We start from the raw sequence: 15790 nt of genomic DNA on the forward strand, positions 1-15790 counted from the left end.
ACATGTCTAGAAACGCGTGCTGCAGACGCCTATTAATAGTCCGCTTTCCTTCTTTCTCCTCCAACTCATAAAAATATAACATTTAAAGGCTTACAGCCCACCTACATCATCCTATTGTACTTGTTGTAACGTACAACTCTCATTTCTCTTCTTTAATTGATGTGTCACTTTAGCTTTTTAGCTATGACACGTTTGAGGAAATATCTTCGACACGACGCTCCACTCGGAGCATCCTCTCGTCAAGCGACACACTTTGTAAATGGACACTTTAGCTATGAGAGCGATGCCCAGAGCTTCCGTCGAGAGAAGTTGAACATGAGGGTGCCTCGAATCTTGGGCCTACAACCATCAGTACTGATGTCTGTGTGTAGTGTTCCACATTGACAAGGGAGTGCCCTTTGTACCATTTATGTTCATGTTTTTTTTGCTTGGGAGGGGGGGGGGGGGGGGGGGGGCATTGCCCCCATATATGTTCTGTTTCATGCAAATGGGCTTTGCAAGACTCCTGATTGGCTGGTCTACTTGGAAAAACTCCATGATTTGAAAATCAATAGGAGAGCACCCAGCATATCACATGTATTGTTTGTTGATGACAATGTGTTTTTTCAAAATAAATACAGAACAAGCCGCAATTATAAAATTTTCTTTGGGTCTATATGAATTGGCTACATGCAAGGTCCAACTAATCAATCCAACCTTTATGTGGCATGATGAAGATCATAAAAAGTTTAATAATATTCCTGACATCAAATACACCATCTTTAAGGAGAAGTATCTTGGTCTACCTATCATTATTAGTGTCTATGCTGGAAGGAAGAAAGAAACTTGCCAAATGTCACCTTATAACGTACATATTTAACAAGATGATGGTGGTTTGTCAGAAAAATATCCATCAGTTGTAGGAAAGGAAATTCTTATCAAGTCGGTGGCGCAAGATATCCCAACTTACACGATGGGGATACTTAAAATGGCAACCAGATTTCATGATGACTAAATGATTAGGAGATTATCTTGGGGAGAACGTCAACCAAAAAGAAGGGTGCACTGAACCGCATGATCTTACAAACTCAAAGGATAGAGGGCTTATTGGGTTTCGTGATAGGGCATTATTTAACCAAAGCTCTTTTGGACTATCACGGGTGGAGCTTGATCCAAAAGCATGATTATTTGTGGGGAAAATCGATGAATGAAAAATATTACCCAAATGAAAACATTATAGAGAGAATGTTCATGGGGATGGATCCTTTGTTTGGAGAGGCATATATAGCATGGTCTTTGACCGGTTCAAGCAAGGCCTAATTCTGAGGATGTGCAAAAAAATATTAGTTGGCGGGATAAGTGGATCCAAGACATCACGGGCGAAAAGTGTCGAGGCGGTCCAAACGTGTCGATGGGAAGTGTCAAAGTGCACTTTGCCAACTTCAGGATGAAACAACACATGTAGTTCACCATGCACTACTAGGGAAAACCTTATACACAGAACTTTAGCAGTAGCGCGGGTCAAAGAAGCACGCTGGTGCTAAGTAGCAGTAGCGCGCATGTGCAAACCGCGTTGTAGATAAAGTTTTAGCAGCAGCGTGTCTTGTTCTAAACACGTTACTACTAAAATTTCCACGGCTTAGCCGATAGGCTACACATAGTAGTAGCGACCTATAACGAACCGCGCTACCGCTACTTTCTTTGTAGCAGCGCGTTTTAATCTAAACTCGCTACTGCTAAAGGATATAAAATTAAATGAAAAGCACATAGAAAGATAATTGAAAATGAAAGAAATAGAATAAGGTGAAAGGAAACTAAATAAAATGTGAAGAAAACTAAATGAAAAAGGAGTAGCAGTAGCGTGTATCCCAGAACGCGTTGTAGCTAACATAGCAGTAGCGCGCTTTCTGGAACGCGCTACTGCTACTTCTGACTTAACCACGGGGTTTGTCCTTCCCCAGGCCACTTCCCCCAAATCCAACTCTCCACTCTCGCCGCCGATGTCGCCCGTCGGCCGTCGCGCGCTCTCCGCACACCCTCTACGCCGCCCCCGACCCCAGATTCAACGCCGCCCCCGCCCCGACCTCAACGCCGCCCCGAACGCCGCCCCCGACCCCGACCTCGACGCCGCCATCCGCCGCGCGCCCGAGCCCTGACCCCGACCTCGGCGCCGCCTGCCCCTCCCTCGTCGCAGGCACCCGAGGTGAGCACGCCTGCTCCTCCCTCTCCCCTACCTCTGCCTAGGGTTTCTTTATATTTTAGTTGCATCAAATTAGTTAGGGTTCATGTAAGGGTGGAAACGAATCGGATGCGGATGCGGCTCAAATGAGTTAGGGTTCATGTAAGGGTGGAAACGAATCAAATTTCTAAGATGAATCATAAAATGAGTAAAATTTGACCACTTATTTCACTTTATAGTTGGATAATTGGAATATCCGCTACCACTTTCCACCCCTAGCTTCATCAAATTAGATGGTAATTAGGGCAGTAGTTCCTAGGTACTAATTAGTTAGTAAGAACTAGGTACTAATTAGGTACTAGTTTATTTTTATTTATAGTAAGTTTATTTTTAATAATAACTAGTTGAATTAATAGAACTAGTTAGTAAGAACTTGTTGCTATTTTTTTAGTTAAAGCAATTTTTCCCGCATTGATGTGGACGATGCCTATCCCGCATCGTCGTCGTCGAGTCGGCGGAGGACGACACCTGCTTGACCAGATGGGCCATGTCCGGGACTAGGCTCCGCCGGGGTGGTACTGGGAGGCGCTACCTACCGGCGGGCGCAGGTTGGTGAGGAGCCAGCCTGTCGTTGACCCGAACCTTCTTTGGTGGCGGTCGCGTGGGCCAGTGACGGTCCAGAGGCTCGAGGACCCCGCGGAGGTGGTGCGTCACTGTGTCAGTGAGGAGGACGCGCACGTCCGTCGCTACTTGTTTGCGTTGGAGCACAGGTTCTCCAATACCTGGCAGGTTCTCCAGGGATCTCACTGGAGCTATGACCTGTGATGGTTCCTTCTCTGTGGGTGTCCACCGCCAGCGCCGATACCCGTCGTGTGCTAGGGTTTTAGTTGTATTAGTGATGTTATATGTATGACACTATTCAGGATGTATTAGTGATAATATTCGACGATGTATGCATGAGATGATTTACTTTTGCTTATTGAATGCATGCTAATTTGAGTCCTATAAGATATTTTGAAATGTATATCTTGTGTTGCTCAAATAGGATATGTGCTTGCCCAAGTGGCCGGTCATGTTTGTAGGTTACACCTCCGAGTGGCCTATGTTTTGCCGGAGTGTTGATTCATTTTCGTTCCGGCAAATTTCAGGCGCTCGATATGTCCTATTTTAGCAAACATGCCGGACTTTTCCCGTGAATTTTGGCATGACTTGTGCCAGAATATGTAGGAAATATCAAGTGCCCCGGATTTGTGTGTTGAGTATCCTGGTAGTTGTCTTCGATCGATTTTCAATTAATGTTCTAACTATGAACATAGAAAATGTCTGACGATGAAAAGGATTTCGGTATTTGCAAATACTGCGAAGACGAGTGCGGCCTGTGCGACGGAATCTTCCTAGATGAGATAGGCGCTTCAGCATCAAGCTGGACGAGAACTTCGAAGTGGATACAGTAAGTCACAACGACAAGTCTTTTTCGTAATTAAGCATGACATTTGCTTCATTTGCTTCAAATTATAATTTAAGCATGACATTAAGCATGACAAGTCTTTTTTTTTACTATTGTACTAGCGTATCCCCTGCCATGCAAGAGTTTTTGTATTGGATAAGATAGATTTCAGTCGTACTATGGAGGAAAAGAAAGTTTACTTGAAGACCGAGCATGGTTATATTTTCGACGCAAAATTATACAATTCAGACGACTACACCTATTTTGGATGCAAAACATGGCGAGCACTATGCAAGACTTATGCATTTGAGCCTGATATGGTTATCATCTTTGATATCCGTCCGGAAGATGATATTGAAGGTAATACCGACATCTGGGTCGATGTGCCGACGCCTCCAGTTATACCATTATGTAAGTTTCTCAACCATATTTATGTCTTTGATATTGTTTATTCAAAAATAGTTGACAGCTAATTTGTATTATCAGCTTATTTCGGTGCAAGCAAACATGTCCAGCGCTTGGTAGACAGGACCTACTACTGTCCCGAGGCTGAACTAAACTGCGAGGAGTTAAGTCATTCATGGCTTGAGGATCTTGATATGATGTTCTTCAACAGGGACTCCTGATGAATGTTGTGCCTTATGGGATTGAGACTAAAGGTACCATGAGTATTATTAGCTTACGGCCAAGATATCCTACAGATTACTTTAGTGCATTCAAGATTAGCGACGAATGCTTAATAGTGCAAGACTGGACCAAATGTGTGATGGAGAAGCGCAGAGAAGTACTAGGGGGCAGCAAACAGATGCGCTACCCACGATTAGGAGACAGGTTCATCTGCATGCTCCAACTTGATCAAGGAGGAGAGCTACACATGTTTTATGTTATTTTACCTAAGAGAGAGCAGCATGAGTGATTAGCTAGCTAGAAATGAGTTTGAGGATGATGATGTGCTACACTATTACTATGATGATAAAATAGCTAGTGTTGGTGGTAATGACTATGATGATTATTATTAGCTAGTGTTAGTGGTGATTAAATAAATATTGTTGGTGGTAATGACTATGATGATGATTAAATAACTTATGCTGGCGGATTAGATTCAAGTGGAGGCAACATGTGGTGCACATCGAAAGTACTACTAGTCCAAACTAGATCAAGTTTGGATTAGTAGTATACTTTTGACATGCACCACATATTGCCTCCACTTGAACCTAATCCACTTTCATTTGACACACTGTTATGGACATAATGATGTAAACCTCATAACTGGTATTGTACCAATATTTGTACGATGACGCATAAATACACTAAAAATAAAAAATTAAAAAATAATACTAGTAGCGATGGAGAGAAAACACGCTGCCAGTAGTTACATTAGTAGTAGCATGGGAGTGAACAAATGTTGCAGCTATTTGTCCTAGCAGTAGCGCGTGCGGGCACGCGTTACTGCTAAGCAATAGCTGTAGCGCCTTATTAGTAGCGCGCCTACCCACGCTACTAGTGAGCACAAAACCAGCGCTACTGCTAGGGTTTTCCCTAATAGTGGTGTACTCGAGGTTGCAGAGAAAGTTAATGTTCACACCAATAAGATGCGATAGTTCAGGAAAGATCCCAATATTTAGATGTTTTCGGCATTATACTTTGACAATCAAAAGCTTCACAAAGTGCTCAATGATGATCACGAATGCAAATTAAACAAACATCACTCCAAACTTAGGTCTTTGATGAGGGAGTGATGCATTTTCCCTTACATGTTTTTGTTTTATTTATACGTGATATTTTCATTCTGTCGTTAGATTGAGGTGATACAACATCAATAAGCGAATGTTCGGCCTCTACATAACACGATGCACATAGCCAACACATTCAAAAATTGAAAAAATAATATCATTTTACTTCAAAATAAATAAGGCAACCTAAGATGGGGTAGATACTGTTCGAATATTAGACCACCATCCATGACGTGAAAAAACCATATGATTATGTTTGTTACAAATGGGCTTGCAAGGATTCTAAATTGGGCGGTCTATTTGGAGGAACTCCATGAACTAAAAATCTTGTTTTTGGGCTAATATGGAAGAACTTGGGTTGTGAGAATTTATATAAGTTGGCTATGGGTCATCTCATCAATCCAAACAAGTGCTCAATTTTATTCAGAAAAGTGTGCCCGAATGAAGATCATGAAAAACTACCACAACACATTTGAGAAGTATATTGGTCTACCTATGTTGTAATAAATAATGGAAGCCGGGAAATTTCAACTTATAGAGGACATGTATAACAAGAGGCTAGCAAATTGGTTAGAGAAATACCTATCCAGGAGGAAATGAGATTGTTCTCGAGTATTCTGCACAAGCTATCCCAACTTTCATGATGGATGAAATTAAAATGTTGACGAGGTTTCAAGACGCGACGACGCTCCACTCAGGGAACGCTCAAGGCATCCACCCGTCAATTTGTACTCCCTCCGTTCCTAAATACTTGTCTTTCTAGCCATTTCAACAAGTGAATACATACGGAGCAAAATGAGTGAATCTACATTCTAAAATATGTCTACATACATCCGTATGTAGTAGTCATTTAAAATGTCTAGAAAGATAAATATTTAGGAACGGAGGGAGTACACCTTATGCATGTCAGATCTTGGCCCTTGGGAACCATGCCCCAAGTGCTTCCTCACGAGAAGAAGAACTTGCGGTGCCTCTGACCTTGGAGCATGTAGTTGTCGACGTGACGTCTGTAACATACCCCACTTTGTCCCTATGGGAGTGAATCAAAGAAGTCAATAGAATTGTAGGAAGTATGACCGATTCTCCACCACCACGTTGGAGATCGCCGTCCCGTTCGTCGTAAGTTAGGGCCTGTTCAGCAGCCCTCCAGCTCCTGATTCCTCCAACTCAACGGGTGGAGCTGAGCCGAACACGCCAACTCCTAGAGTTCAAAACCCAAACAAAGAAGAGATTGAGACACTGCTTTAGATCATACACCTCTTTGGCGATGCAATTGGACTAATGGTCTACCTGAGCAAGTCTTTTACGGCGTCGATTAGTTCAAAACTCTCTTGATCTAGCTCAGGTGTTTCACAATTTCGGTGGTCAAACAGTAAGCTTCTCGATGGCTGCCAGTCATCACCAGGCCTCGCATGGTTCACCTGCAATTCATCTTTGATTGCATCAGAGCAAGGCTGGCAGGGTGGAAAGGAAAGCTTATGTCAATTGCCAGCCGGAGAGTCTTGGTACGACGTGTCCTCAACGCGATTCCAATGTTCGCCCCAACTGTTCTGCGTGCACCAAAGAGACTAAACCGTGTGAGCGACAACGGTTACAGTTAACAATGGTCGTACTGCCTCCTTCTGACCTGCCAATGGTTTCAGAGTCTGACGCTCGCACAACTTCCCCAGCTCTACAAACGCTCGAAGCGGAAGAATAGGACGGTCGATGCTGCTCTGCACAACAACACCTGGATCAAGTTCCTCGTGCCGTTGGGAGCCCTTTAGGAAGCCAATATCACGCTACAAAATGATGATCCCGGCGACATCAAGTGGAACTTCGAGACGTCTAGCAATTACTCAACCAAGTCTGCATACAATTTGCAATTCAATAGAATCGTGCAAACAAACTTCAAGCAAATGATTTAGTAGGTCTGGCCCCAGGCAAGGTCAAGTTCATCGTTTGGCTGCTGTTACAGGACACATTATGGCACAATCATAGACTACAAAGAATGTGTTGGGAGAACAATTACCTTTGCCAGATGTGCATGCAGAACCTAGAATGCTCAATGCACATCTTCCGGGAATGCCCGGCGAAGAGCTTCCCAAAATCATGGTTGCACAGTGCTCGACCCTGCGGGGCTGGCACCACTATCGCAGACAACGGATCAGGTTCAGATGATCACTGCAAAGGGTTCTGCTGACGACAGAAAGAGGGTTCGGTCCATGATGTCCATCATGTTGTGGAAAATTTGACAGGAAAGGAACCAGCGCATGTGCATGCACTCTTGCTTATTGGTGAGTCCGATCATTGTGGCTATCAGGCGTGACATGGATTCATGGAGGTTAGCTGGTGCTAAGTGCCTGCAAACACCACTGGCTGGAGTTTGTTTCTTCAGCTTGTTGGGTCTGCAGTCCACACCCCTGTTTTTTTTTCCTCTTTTTTTTCTCTTGTAACCTCCAACCCATGATCATTTTATCACAACGACTGTTTTGCTACATTCTCCGTACTTAACATAATGAATCTAACAAAATTGAACACTTAAAAAAAGGTGGTGCGTGACTCCTATCTCGTGTAGGAAATGAGCGATATATGTGCATGTAGCTGCTGCAACGTCTAACAAAATTTCTATTCAGCATATGGATGCAACACACACATCAAGCACAAATAAAACTTCTTGAAGAAGAAGTGTCCTCCATGATGAGGCACAAAGGCAGAACCAAACACATCTATAGCTTGATGGCGATCCCACTACCGTCTCCTTCAAGAAGCTGAGAAGACACAAGACCCTCCTCCCTCGTCGAAGAGGCACTCTACCCCCTTGCCCAGACTCGAAGGATGCCAATTGGACGAACGAGGCGCTCACCCTTTAACTGGGAGAGGCCCCGGCCTCAAGACTGCCAAGGAAGAATAACCCGCGGACAACCATCTCACCATGATGTGCACACGTCAACAGCTATAATGGCGGTGCCCATGAACAACCAAACTGAAAGGAGAAAGCTTCATAATGTAGTCACCAAACAACAAGATGCAAAGAGGCGGGTCAAGCATAATGGTTATGCATGCTTTCTATTGAGACTGAAGGCATGTGGGTACAGTTACTGCATAACAAGTACCTTCAGTCTAAACCCTTGGCCTAGGTTATCGTTAGCCTCAATGATTCACCTTTCTGGAAGCTATTGATAAGAGTGAAAATAAATGTCTTCCATAGAACAAAATTCATCATTGGAAACGGTAATTCTGCTAGACTCTGGGTGGATACATGGCTATGGGAGACGCCTCTGGCCACACAATATCCGTCCATGTATAATATTGTACAACATAACTGCGTAAGGACGCATATGTTGCTATAGTATTACAGTCTTCACCTCTAAACATTCAGTTCCGAAGGTCTTCAGTAGGAGACTGATGGAACGATTGGCTAAATCTCGTACGGCGGTTGATGGACGTTCAACTCTCTAATGAACCAGATACGGTTCACTGGAGACTATCGATAAACGGTGTGTTTTTAGTGAACAAAATATGTATATGGCAACCGTGTGGCAGATTGTGAAACTGCCACACGATTTTCAGCAAAAATAATGCTTAGACTAGGATTTGATCTCTGGTCTGCAGGTAATTAACAAAGGGAGCTAACCACCTCTCCTATGACACTCATTGTTGAACATTCTAAGGGAAATACTGTTTTTGACATGTTTTTGCCTTTAATATGTTAGCACTGAAAAACTTTTTGTTTCAAGCATCGTGGTAACTTTGATCATTGGGAATAAATTTGTTGAACCCGCCCCCTGGTAATTTCTGTAAATAGCACGATAACATTCACGCCATAGACCTAATAATTTAGATACAAACATCGTGGTAACTTTAACCATAAAGGAAAACAAATGTGAAAAGATACCTGATAATTTATGTGTAAATAGATGATAATATACGCAACGCACATCTGATAACTGAGGTAGAAGCACCATGGTAACTTTGACCGTAGGGATTTTTCTTTTGAAAAGATACTCCGGTATCTTCTGTGTAAATAGCATGGTAGTATACCTTCCTCCCCTGGCATTTTTATGTGTAAATAGTATGAAAACATATGCACTGCGATAACTAAACACCATGATAAGTTTTTGACCCGTGGGGGGGGGGGGGGGGGGGGGGGGGGGGGGGCTTGATAGGTTACCTAGAATCACCATGATAACTTTTTGCCCCGGGAAAAAGTTGTTCAAAACATCCCCAATAATTTTTGTGTAAATAACATGATAATATAAGCATCGCATAACCGATAACTTGCAATATAAACATGATGGTAACTTTTTTTATCAAAGTAAAATATATAAGTTGTTAAAAACATACACTCGTCTCGCGCGTGGGCCTCTTGAATGAACACAACACATGGCGTGCCACGGGAAAGTCACATAATGTTTAGTGTCATGAGGGGCACACGTGCTATAGGCGTGATAAGTTACGCAAAAACATCATGGTAATTTTTGACCTGTGGAAAAAGCTATCGAAACACACCCAGATTTTTAGGTGCAAGTACCATGATAATATACGAACCGTAGACCTGGTAACTCATGTACAATCCCCCATGGTAACTTTAACCGGGGGGAGGTTGATGTACATATACCCTGATAACTTCTGTGTAAGTACCACAGTATTTTACACATCAAAGACCTTATAACTTGTGTACAAAACACAGCGATAACTTTGAAAGGGTGTAGTTGTTGAAGCATAGTACCTGATACGTTCTATGTAAATAGCACGGTAAGTTATGCAACACAGGCCTGATAACTTGCATACGAATATCATGGTAACTTTGTCCTGAGGAGAAATCATGTGGTAGACGTGAAGAAGTGGCAGTTTTCTCGGGGGTGAGCGCCCGAGATGTGCGGGAGAAGCAGGTTTCTCAGGCGAGCCTGCAGGGTCATTTGGGAAGAGGCGAGGTCAAAAAATAAGGGATCGTATGGTACTTTAAAATGAAAGAAATAAAGGTGTGACAGTTTTTCTTATATGGCACATGTGTGTCAAATATCACAGTCCTTTAGTGAAATCTATGTATGTAGACCTAATTAACTCTGGTCCAATTCTAAAATTGATACATATTTGAAAAATAAAAGTACTCTTAAGAATCAAAGTCTTCGTGTCGTTTGTTGACAAGGAGGTGATTCTGACTAGGAATAATTTGGCAAAGTGAAGTTGGTAGGGCAGTCAACGATGCTGCTTTTGTGATCAAGATGAATCGATTAAACACCTCTTTCTCGAATGTCCGATGGCTAGATTTATTATGGCGCTCAATTCACGTAGCCTTTAATATTACCCCTCCAAATAGTATTCACACGTTATTTGGGACGTGGCTAAATGGGATTGATTCAACTATTGACACACATATTCGGATAGGAGTATGCATGTTACTTTGGGCTATATGGAACTGCAGAAATGATATGGTTTTTAATAGACAAACTCGGATTAATTTCTTGCAGGTTATCTACAAGGCCGCTACTTGGATTTGTACGTGGTCGTTACTCACTCATGCGGAAGCCAGTGAGCCTTTGGTTACTAGGTCTACCCGATGGGAGATGGTAGCTCAGAATATCTACAACCAATTTGGATGGCGGTCCAATAATAGGCTAGGTGTTTAGTCATCTCGTCCTATTTTCGTCGGTTGTGGCATTTTACACTTTTATTGCTTTCATTTCAGCTCTGACGGAGCATGTACTAGACCACAGATATTTTCAAATATTTTGCTTAATAATATGGCTGCATGCATCACGTGGATGCGGATGACAGGGGGTATCCTCCTTTTTCAAAGAAAAAACAAACATCAAGCGTGAACCCAAGTGCCCCCAAGTTATTCACACATTTGGCATGTGTTGCGTCTTGAAGGGGAACCCTATATCTCCCCTTTCCCGAGGGCACCGACCGTCTATCGAATAGAATCATGCAATAGACACCATATAGAAAGAAGTAGCATAACACATTAGACTCACCAAAACCTCAACACAGATGTCGCCACTCAAAACAGGCTGACGATACGTGCCCACCAGCCATAGCACTAGTTGCACACGACCCTACATTGCCCAAGGTGATGCCTATAAAGAGGGTACAATACCCTCAATGCTACATCTGTCAATCCGAGAAGGATTATGAGCTTTCACCCGGTAGCGGGGGATGGGGATGAGAAGGAGGGACCTCGGTGAAGCCCAATATCGCTGCCCTCATTAAGGTTGGACCGGATGAGCAAAGATTTTTCCTGGTCGAGAGCACACACCACCAACCGAATGTCCTCGGTGACTGGATGAGGGAACACACTTGGTTCAAAATCACACATCAGGGTTCAACAAGGCATCTCACACAGCACGAGCCGCAAATGTCACCATCTCACCATCTGCATGACCGAGGACGCCACCTACCGCTTAGACGTGTCACCTCTCCATTCAAGGTTGCCACGTCAACATCGAACTTACTCCTAAAAAGTGCAACGCCGAACTTTTCACCAACTTTTTCAAATCACAACAAGGGAAAATGAGCGAAAAAGTGACCTCCTCGAACATAGCCGCCTCATTTTTTATTTGAACCGGGCTTACCCTTTCCATTACATGAACGAAAATACAAGTGTTCCGAAAACATTTAGGAGGAAAGAAAAGAATGGTAGTAAGTTCAATGCACTGCCTAAAAACCCACCGCAGCACTCGTATGCCATCGAAACAAGTACTATGGAGCGAAAACCTGTAAGCATCAAAATATCTAGCCTCATAGTCGCCCTGTGACAAACGACGCGTCACTACGATCGAACAAGGACGTCACTGCGATGGAGGGGCGATGACAGCGGCGCGCCTTCGGCTCGCTTCAGTGCTTGTAGTCGTCGTTAGGTGGTCTACGGATCTGGATCTAATTTTTATTATTTCTAGTGTTCGTTGTACTATCATGATTGAAGATGAATAGATTGAAAGTTTTCCCCGAAAAAAAAGGGACGTGTCAGCGAATTCCCCTTACGTCACCCATCGCCAAGTCGAACGAGCCGAAGGCGGGTGGCACAATCGTGCACGCGCGCACGCAAACGGACATGCACCGAACCCACCGAAAAAAAAAGAAGCATATGCCCGGCGACGAACACCCGAGAAGAAACACACGCGTACGCCCGCGATCTCCCGCCCCACGGATCGCGATCCGGCCGCGCGGCCGGCCGCCAATGGCAGCGCCCCGCCCGCCGGTATAAAGCGCACCTCGCCACAGCTTTGAGTTCCGCTTCAGCGGTCACCACTCACTAGAAGCTGCTCTGCTTTTCTCCAAGAAAAAGAGGGGAGGTGCTCTGCTTCGTTCGATGGCGACCGTGATGGAGGAGGCTGGGGCGGTGGTGATGGGCGGAGCCGGTGAGGAGGAGGTTGTTGCTGCGCCGGAGAAGGTGGAGGAGGTGAAGGAGGCGGGTGCGGGCGGGGTGGACGTGGAGGTCGCCGGCGGGGAGGCGAAGAAGGCGGAGGAGGAGCAAGGGGACGGAGAAGAAGCCGAGGAGCAGGAAGCCCCGGTCGGCGGGGCCGCACCACCCGCCCTACTTCGAGGTGAGCGATCTGATCAAGGTTCCTGAATTCAGTTCGTGTTGAGTTCTGAAATGATGGGGGGTATGGTTGGTCTTTTTGCGCAGATGAAAGGAGGCGATCATGGCGGCGGGCGACGGCAAGGCGGGGGCGAGCGCGTACGCGATCGCGAAGCGCGTCGGGGAGCGGCACGGCGAGGCGCTCCCGGGCAACTACCGCAAGGTGCTGGCCACGCAGCTCCGGGGCTTCGCCGCCAAGGGCCGGCTCGTCCGGGTCAAGGCCTCCTTCCGGCTCGCCCCCGCCGAGGAGAAGAAGGCCCTGCAGGCGGCGACGCCCAAGTCCAAGAAGAGGACGACCACGGCCAAGAAGACCGCGTCGAAGAATGTGGCCCCGGCGCCGGCGCGCGCGAAGAGGGCGAAGAAGGCGGGGCCGCCGACGGCGAAGCCGAAGTCGATCCGCGCCCGGAAGGCCAACAAGGCCAGCGCCTGATGCCGCCACCGTGTCCCCTGTACATATCTCGGTAGTAGCAGTACGGAGTAGCGGCATGTTCGATCCAGCGCCCTGTTCTGTAAATACCACCCGTGTGCGTGCGTTGCCGGCAATAATGGCGCGCTCGTGTGCCGGTGTTGATGGACGCGAGGAAGGAGAAGATGGTGAATTTGGCTGTGGCCGCCAATCTGTACGACTGATGCTTGTACCACTCTGTCTCCGTGTTGTGATCATGCTCTGCTCCCTTCCCCTCTTCCGCCTTCGGTTGATATCATGGCAATGGATATCAATGGATGAATGGAAGGATCTTGTGGGGAGTTCTGGTCTTGGCAGGTGGTCAACCAGTTGATGATTCCTTAACAATCGCCCAACATCAGAGCAGCTCACGGAAATATTTGTATAATTTTGCTAAGGCAGATGTGCCATAAGTATTACGCATCTAAGTTCTATGTTATTGATCTTACGTCGAGATTCGTGTGGATATTTTTTTTTCTTTTTTCTTTTCCTCTTTATGCTTAGATTCACCCACTTAGACATGCAATAATTAAAGTATATCTAGATGTGTCCTAGACACACCCATATTTTTATATATGTTTTCATCCATTTTTAAGTAGTAAGAACATGGTTAATATTTTGTTTCAGACATATGTTTTGACGCCTATTCCTTATAATGCACATTGTATATTTTCAATACATATGTTAAAGTTTTTTTACACTTTTAACTTCTTTAAATACATAATTAAAAATAATTTTAATATGTACCATACATATTATTGGATGGTATGAATTTTTGAAAATCACACCTCTTTCAAAATTTCATGCACATTTTTGAAATGGGTGAACTTCTTTTGTGACAAATATTTTAATTCTTCCTATTTTTTTAAATCACAATAACAAAAAACTTGCACTGTGTTCCAAATGCACGGTGAACATTTTTTTAAATACGTATTTTTTGAAATATATGTATTTGTAGTTTTTTAAAATATAAACGAAATGAACAACCCAACCATAATAACCAGAAAACCTGAGAAAATTGGTGCTAAGTTAACTACACTTGCCCATTTCATGCTGCCTTGAGGTGATGTGTTCTTCGTCTCGCTAGAAGTAAGCCGAAGCCGAATCCGCTCTTGATTCGACGGACATCAACGTAGCTACGGTCTAGATGGGCTCAGTCCAGTTTTTCATAAAGCTATAATACGTAGAAATCGCCCACAGAAAATTACACCTTTTTCAAAATGTCATATTGCTAGCTCATTATCGCACACCTGGTATCGCTAGGTCCCATGATATATGCTTTTATTCCTTCTAGTTTCTCCCACTATGTAGGATTTGAAAATAATGTAGTGAATTAAAAAACATGTCTGATTAAATAATGTTCATTTTTAAAAAATAAATCTGCAAATCCTAAAACATTCATGGATTTGGAAGGAAAAAGGAAGAAATGAAAGAAAAACCAAGGAAAAAAGTTTAGAAAACTAGAAAACCGGTTATACAAACATCGAAAATAGTGAACTCGTCCGAAAGCTTATCAAAACCGGGTGGAGGCTTCCCAAGCGGGTGACTGAATCTTCCTAAAAACGTCCCAATGCTTCCACTAATGAGCCGACCCGCCAAAGGCGTTGCGTGAGCGATCCTATGATATTGCTTGCATTGAGCAATAAATATCATTCGCGATGTTTCTTGTCATATCTGACTGGTTCTCGCATCAGGCACATCTTAAACGTTTAAACAGAGCCTTTAGAGTCATTAACCACAACTTCAAGGAGATGTAACTCAAAATGTTCGGTAAAATTAGGATCCAAATGCTCACATAATCCAACCGTTCATCATGAAGCTGGCCCAACATGACCAAACGTTTATCCAAGGAATGAGTAAGAAAATTATAAATGCCGTTGATGCTATCCACCCTTTGCCGCCGTCTGAAAGCTGCCTCTACTTCGATCTAGAACGGTAGGACACACTCCCGTTTATCTGAAATTATTTATCGCTCAACCAGATGTGCTTCCTCTATGAAGAAATATAAGATCATTTATATATCACTAAAGTAGTGATCTAAACAATCTTATTTTTTTTACGGGGTGAGTATATAGCAGGACGGAGGAAGTATATCTTAGCATCATTTATTTGTCTTTATACTATTTCAAAACATGTGCAATGGTAGCAACCTAATGATGGGGAATGTGGGTCTGTCCCTTTATACGTTGGTGGCGGCCATAGAACTCGTCTCGGAGCGAATTTCAAAAAAGAAAAAAAAACTCGTCCCAGAGCTCACAAGCTTCAAATGCTACCAAAAATCTACCAACGTGCCAGAATTACTGCAACTAGCTTCTTTGCTGAAAAGTCAGAATAACCGCACAAAAGCTTTAAGAGCAACTTTAATGGGGCGACCCATTTCGTCCGCGGCCGTCCGTTTGGGTCGGTGTGGATAGAAAAGGCGGCCCAACGCGCCGACCCAAAA

At 44.1% G+C, this 15790-nt stretch overlaps 1 pseudogene; it reads left to right on the forward strand.

The window, feature by feature from the left end:
- The first annotated feature begins 12419 nt into the window (after positions 1-12419).
- Positions 12420-13908, forward strand: LOC125522609 (annotated as a pseudogene).
- Positions 13909-15790: the final 1882 nt, after the last annotated feature.

The sequence above is a fragment of the Triticum urartu genome, chromosome 7, assembly GCF_003073215.2.
Source record: "Triticum urartu cultivar G1812 chromosome 7, Tu2.1, whole genome shotgun sequence".
NCBI lineage: Eukaryota > Viridiplantae > Streptophyta > Magnoliopsida > Poales > Poaceae > Triticum > Triticum urartu.